At 33.9% G+C, this 7,331-nt stretch overlaps 1 long non-coding RNA gene across 1 annotated transcript; it reads left to right on the forward strand.

The window, feature by feature from the left end:
- The first annotated feature begins 3,171 nt into the window (after positions 1 to 3,171).
- On the forward strand, positions 3,172 to 4,673 carry LOC128224341 (uncharacterized). Its single transcript, XR_008259468.1, has 4 exons — positions 3,172 to 3,246; positions 3,683 to 3,779; positions 4,024 to 4,148; positions 4,412 to 4,673. It is a non-coding gene; the product is annotated as an uncharacterized LOC128224341 (long non-coding RNA).
- Positions 4,674 to 7,331: the final 2,658 nt, after the last annotated feature.

Raw genomic sequence — 7,331 nt, forward strand, 5'->3', positions numbered from 1 at the left:
GGCATGAGGAAAAAATAAATTACAAGAGCTGTGGAGGACAGCACACTCCACTTTTGAATTGCAATACCAAAAAGGGGCATAATTCAGTCAAATCCTAATCCAAAGTTTTGTACTCTTGTCTGTGATAAAAGGTAACGATGGCAAACAAGCATTGCAAGTTTCAAAGCAATATCTGTTATGGTTATGAGAAAAAGTGAACTGGTTAGAAAAAGTTTACCACGGTGGGATGTGTATACGCCGACACTGAGGCGAGACAGGAGAGCTAGCCGTTTCTTTGAGAAGCTGAGCTCAAAATTAAAATATTTTTGCAACAGACAGATTCTAAGCCTAATCATTAATCGTTAAGTCAACTCGGATACGATTCAATTACCATGCTGACCTACGATTAATTCACCATTTCTGGGCATTTACTTTGAAAAAAGGGTATTCTCCATTTAGCTTTACCCTTTGGTGCACCTGTAACACAAATGTTTTGATGACACTATTGAAAATTGGGCATTACATGCTTATGATGAGCAACTCATCATCATTCACAAACATTATATTTTATGATGAAAAGGTTGATAAAATGTTAAGGGAAATTGAAATAAATCATTATATAACTGGCTTTTCAAAGATTGTGGAAAATGGAGCATTCCCAGCCACAAAAGCAGTCTCCTGCTTCATAGGAGTCCCCTACTTTTAATATGCTTCTTCTGTACTTAAACAGAACTTCTTAAAATAAGACCTGTGCTCCAAATGAAGTACTAGGGACTTCATGTGTACTTATTTGAACTGCAGGTGAAGCCCCCACCAACTTCTAATGCGCTTAATTCTGAATATGTGTCAGTGTGCTTCATTTGAAGCACCAATGCTTCTAATGTGTTTTATTTTGATAGTATTTTGTGCTAGAGACTTCAATGCTACTTCTCTCACTTTATGTTTTTGTTTAAAAGATCAGCTGATACTTCATTTGTGCTACTGCAACTTAGCAATACAGCTAGGACATGTCTTTAAGGAGCTTCAAATGTGCTTTTGATACTCTGTCAAAGTTGTTAAAAATAAGTCATTTCATATCTGCTGACTTGGCAGTATTAGTAACAATGAAAATACATTTTAAAAAAGACAAACATATTTGAAACAATAAAGATTTACTTTGATAAAGATTTTGCATTGTTAAATGCAAAATCTGAAAAATATTTCCACATCACTAAATTTAAAATAAAGTACATATGTACAATTTATACATGTACAGTGGTCTATCGTTAACTGCAATAGATGGTCCTACATCTACAAACCTGAGCACTGTATTAAAGAACAAGAAGGTCAAAATAAAGATCTTTCAAGTAAATTTAAAATAAGATGGACCATGATCTCTGAGAATGGGGAAAAATGCAATTGATTTGCTTGTAATCGATTGTCTCTCGAATATTTACAAAATAGTCATATTCTAACGTATGCGCATTTAATACGAAACGCTCTTTACTTGCGGAGGTAATTTTGAGAATCAGCATATAATGAACACCATGAGCTCTTTTTTTTGCTGTGCTTTTTTATGACAAATTATCATTTCTGTAACAAAATAGAGCAAAAGAAACAAAAAATGGTTGTACAGAATTAATATTTATTTAAATATCTATAAAAAGAGTTGTTCATATGATAAAACATTATGATGCACATTGTAAATGTAAAACATAACTTAAGTACAAGGACATAATTTTTTTTATTTAAATATATATATTTATAATTATTTATGATTACTGAATAATAATATCTCTTATAATAATAATCATCATCATAAGTGTTGAATACTAAGCACGTAACATATTATACATGTATGAATATCATTAATAATAACACTCAAAAAACAACAGTTAATTTAACCAACAAAAAGATCCAACAAGTACTAGCAATGGGAATCCAACCAATATGACCTGACAACCTACAGTAGCAGTTCAATCATCACTTCATTTTGGTCAAATCAGGCACAAGTAGATATCCATCCATTAAATGCAGTCCAACCAACACTTGTGCTTCCATTAAATATTGTTCAACCAAAACTTGTAAATCAACTGATTATAGCTGTCCAAACAACAATAACTGTCTATCCAACAGTGATTCAAATAACACTAGTTGTCCATCACACATTCTGTCCAACAAGCAGTCCAAACAACACTGGTGGTCCAACCAACACTTCCGGTCCAACCATTTATAATTGTTCAATCAACACGTATGGTCCATCCAATATAGCCGCCCAGTAAGCAATAGATGCCCAACCAACATTAGTGTTTCAACAGGCACTAGCTGTCCATCACGTTGCTACCAATCTAGCAGTCCAACCAATTGTAGTGATGTTCTTCATTGAAAGTAATGATCTCAGAAGATAACATCAGCATATTTGAATAATATCTGTAAAGGAAGGAATGGAACATAAAAGTATATTTTTTATAAAAAAAGTAAATAACTCTCAGACTTATTTATGGATGGGGTTTAAGACAATCTGGACAATTTAAGTGCAGGCCTGGGTGTATGTGATTAGTCCTGTGGCCATCATAATATTTAAACATAACTAACTAGTAACAAATTATTCAGAAGACTACACAGGTGGCAGCATGACATAATTACTCTTTCTAAGTAAAATGTTTATTACATAGTAATAAAATACACAAAGCATTATAAATATCATACCTTATATTGATGAGGATTTATATATGTTCATTCATAAGACTATTAGTTATACCTGGTCATGTACATACAGATTCCTTATAATAGATTTTGATGGTCAGATAGTAAAACAGACTAATGTATTATTTTTATTGATTTTCAAGTAAAACAGACTAATGTATTATTTTTATTGATTAACAATAACAAATATTTTAGAATAGATGAGAATTATTTGTTGTTAATAATACTCCAATAAGAATAGTACCGCAGTCTTTTCTGAACCATCTACCCCACCCACCAGAACTAAGTGTCCAGGTAAACAGTCAAGCGATTTATAGCTCAAATAACAAATGTCATTCAAATAATATCACAATAATGTAATATAAATTCATTAAAATGACAAATCTAATATAAATAAATATATTATAACAAACCTGGAATGATAATTAGTCCGTATTTATCGCTGTTATTGTACTTCGTTATAACCCGGAAATAACCCGGAAGTCACCCTGGACCGCAAAGGATTATGGTCTATTGGAAAGTCGAAAATGTTTGTCGAAATAATGCGCCAAATAAACTGAAGTGTTGTTTCGTTTATTAAAGGTAAGTTCAAGCAAAGTTAGGGGTATAATTCAATTACATTTATAAGGATCTTTTACGCTAACATTATTGTTTAAAATAACATAGCAACATTTTAAAGTAATGAGCAAATATGTTTTGTTGTAATACATTTTCGCGACAAACGTACGAAATACGTTTTTGTAGAAACACAGTTAAATGAATGTTTGTGACTAGCCTACAGCTAATACTTCATTGTTATATATTTTAACAGCTATTATATATGTTACTTAATGTAAGTAGGCTATTTTTGTCTAAAAAAAAGAATCAATTGCTATAAATGTCCGGCAGCGATCCAAAAGTGGGTGGGGAAGGTCAAAAACTAAAACGTTTAAAAAGTCCTTATATAGTTTTGTTGGCAACATGTTTTGGTGTATTAAGTTATAGTTAAGTGTCTGAAATGTTGTGTCGACTATTTTAGACGGCCTAAGTGAGCTAACAAAGAAATCATCAGTCCACAAAAGAATCAACCAGGGAAGGAGAAAAACATTCAAAGCTGCCAATTGCCAAGTCCATCAGTGAGTAGACTATTTTTAAAGCACATGGTAAGATTTCCATGTTGCAATGGATAAATGGGTATGAATCATGCATGCTTGTGTAATATTGAACCTCAAAACTAAGTAGAAATTGATTTTTTTTTAACATTTTAAAGTTTGGTCCTTCAATGGGCTTTTGCATCGCTGCTGACACTTGACCTTTTAAAAAACCACTATGCAAGCAAATTATGGTTTAGTGTCTGAAATGTTGTTTCGTCTATTTTAGCCGGCCTAAAGGAGCTAACAAAAAAATCATCAGTCCACTAAAGAATCAACCAGTGAAGGAGAAAAACATTCAAAGCTGTAAATTGCCAAATCCATCAGCGAGTAGACTATTTTTCAATTCCCATGGTAAGATTTTCATTCTGATTTTGAAAACAATATGGTGGATGTGTGGAGTGGATTTTATTTGTAACAGACAAACACTTATAAAAATATTTAAAAAAAATAAGACTCAATAAATTTGAGCACTTTAGTTTGAACAAATACAATAATCTATCATTAATTTATATACCTGCGACATTGAATTCTTAATTCGCACTGATTTGATAACCAACTGGCCGTTAGTTATTGGAAAATTTGGCAGTACAAATAAAAAAAGAAATATTTTTCAGGTTGGAAGATGGATGTCAAAGTCTCAGACAAAAGCTTCCAGAGTTAAGGAAAGAACACTTCAACAAAAACAAGCACGAGAAGAATGACTGCAAAAAAGCTTTTCGCAGATTCGTTTCCTCATCAAGTGTATTTAAGGAAAATGGACCTGTCTATAGACTATACAGAGACTAGATGTAAATGTCAAGGACTGCAATGAGCAATTCAATGACTCCTTTCTAATTGTGTCAAGTGTCATAAAAAATTAAAACTGTTATAAATGGACGTGTAGTAATGGTGAAATTATTACCCTGTTGCGAATAACATTAACTATTCATGAACTTAGTTCATGAATGACATTTTGAAAAAAATCATGTTCATGAACTGTCGAGTTCATTAACTAAGTGGGAGTTCATGAACATGATTTGTCCAAATTGTCATTCATGAATAGTTTGTTTTTCTTAAAAAGCACACGCCAGGGGCTAGAATAAGGTTAGGTGAATAATTCAGGGTCCTCTTATTTAAACTTCAGATAGGCTTGCACAAGCTCGCGAAGTGAATTGTAACGAGCTTATCAAGGTCGTAATATTGCTCATACAAGCTCGTAAAGCTGCTCATGACGAGCTTGTACAAGCTCGCGACGTGAAATGTAACAAGCTTGTCAAGCTCGTAAAGCTGCTCGTGACGAGCTTGTACGATCTTGTTTTTAAGCTTGTACTATCTTAATTTTGAGCGTGTACGAGCTTAAACGAACACGTACGAGCTCGTATTTGTTTCAATTACGGCCCATAATAGCTTAAAGCTCGGGCGCGCTTGCTCGCGAACTAGATTGGGAAGTTGATCGTAAGATCCCTTGACAAGCTCGTCTTCTAGCTCGCGATTTTCATAAGGGAAATATGTATTTGCTTAAAAAGATACAAAGGGCAATAACTGTTAAATGTTACCTCTAGAGTGTTAACGAGGTTTCCATATTGGGGCTCTGTAACCTAGTTTTTGACCCCAGATGACCCATATTCAAACTCGTCCGAGTAATTATTGGGACAAACGGACGACAGACGACGGACAATCATCAATTCTTATAGCTCACCCTCAGCCTACAGCTAAAGTGAGCTAAAAAATGATGAGCTAAAAAATATCGTCACTTGATTGTCATCGTCGTTGGTATGTTGTTTAAGTTTTGCGTTCAGATCAGTTACATGCAAACTATTAAGGCTGTCCCTTTGAAACTTGAGAAACTTGTTCATCTAATACCCTTCTTCACATTATGCACTAAAGATGCTGAGTCTCACCTTTTCTTGGGGGGGGGAAGTAAAAAACATGAATTTTTGTTGATTTTGAGAATTGGACATAGCTTTTTCAATTTCTTTTTCGACTGAAAAAAAAAAATCACCGAAAATGAATGGATAACTCCTTCGATATATGAAAAGTGTTCTTGAGTCACACATTTGGAAGCGTAGGGGGAGGGTGGGGCTATTTTAGTATTTTTGGACTTTGTAATATTTAGCTCGTTTGATTTTTCAAGCTAAGTTTTGCGTTAAGGTTACTTACATGAAAACTATCAAACAGCTGTCACTTTGAAACTTGGGGAACTTGTTTATTTTTACATTGTACCCTAAAGTTGCTGAGTCTAACCTGTTTTTTTTGGTAAAAAACATTAACTTTGATGGATTATGAGAATAGGACATAGCTTCTTCATTTTCAGTTGGATTGGTTATATTTTGTTCACAGATAATAAATGGATAACGCCTTCAATATATCCAACAGGTTTTTGAGTCACACATTTGGAAGGGAAGAGGGGTGGGGGATATTTTAGTATTTTTGGACTTTGTTAATTTTAGCTGGTCTGATTTATTTTTTTAGGTTTTGTGCTTGAGTCACTTACAAGCAAACTATCAGAGCTATTACTTTTAAACTTTGGAATACCTGTTTACTATTAAATGTACAATATGAAATAAATAAACCGTAAAAGGATATGTTCAGACGAGTGTTCAGCACCCGCAGGCGGTGCTCTTTTCTTATGTTAAATGTGCTGGTATTAACTAGTACCATTTTTTGGTGTGGAATTGAAAGTTTCCTTTGTTTAATTGCAGGTTAACTGCAATGGAGGGGACAGAGTAACTGCAAAAAGAGGATTATTTTTAATAGAGGAGAAAGAGGGATATATATATATTTATATGTAAAGAGTGTTCGGAGGCCAGGATAACTTTATCAGATTTTATTACACGATTGGGGAGGGGGGGGGGGGGGTTAAATTTTTTTTAGTATTTGGACATAAATGATTAACAAGAGGGCCAAATGGCCCTGAATCGCTCACCTGTCATATATTGCACATTCTTCCATCATATACAAATATTGAAAACCTAAGCCTATGAACACGGGGCGTGGCCAATTTTGACCCCAGGGCTAAAGTTCTTAATAGTGGTCCGATAAACAATGGTTCATACCAAATATCTAAGGCCTTCGCCTTTTGGTTTCGGAGAAGAAGATTTTTTAAGTTTTCATCATATACATATATAAGGAAACCCATGACCGCCCGGGTGGGGCCATTTTTTGACCCCAGGGCCAAAGATTGAACAATATTGGTACAAGTCAACTAGATGATATAACATGCCAAATATCTAAGCTCTTGTCACTACTTGATTTTACGTGTGTATCTATATTAATGTATATTTGTTATTAATATTGAAAATTGGTATGTGTACTAAATATGTTATCCAGTTTAAATTAAGACGTTACTTGTCTTTGTGAGTTCGGAGAAGTTTAAGTTTTCACTATAACACATATAGAGAAAACCCATCAGCCCCGGGGTGTGGCCAATTTTGACCCCAGGGCCATAATTTGAACAATCTTTGTAGAGTTCCACTAGACAATAAATCATGCCAAATATCTAAGTTCTAAGCAACGTAAGTTCAGAGGAGATGATTTTTGAAGTTTTCACTATAA

The sequence above is a fragment of the Mya arenaria genome, chromosome 17, assembly GCF_026914265.1.
Source record: "Mya arenaria isolate MELC-2E11 chromosome 17, ASM2691426v1".
In the NCBI taxonomy this organism is placed as follows: Eukaryota; Metazoa; Mollusca; class Bivalvia; order Myida; family Myidae; genus Mya; species Mya arenaria.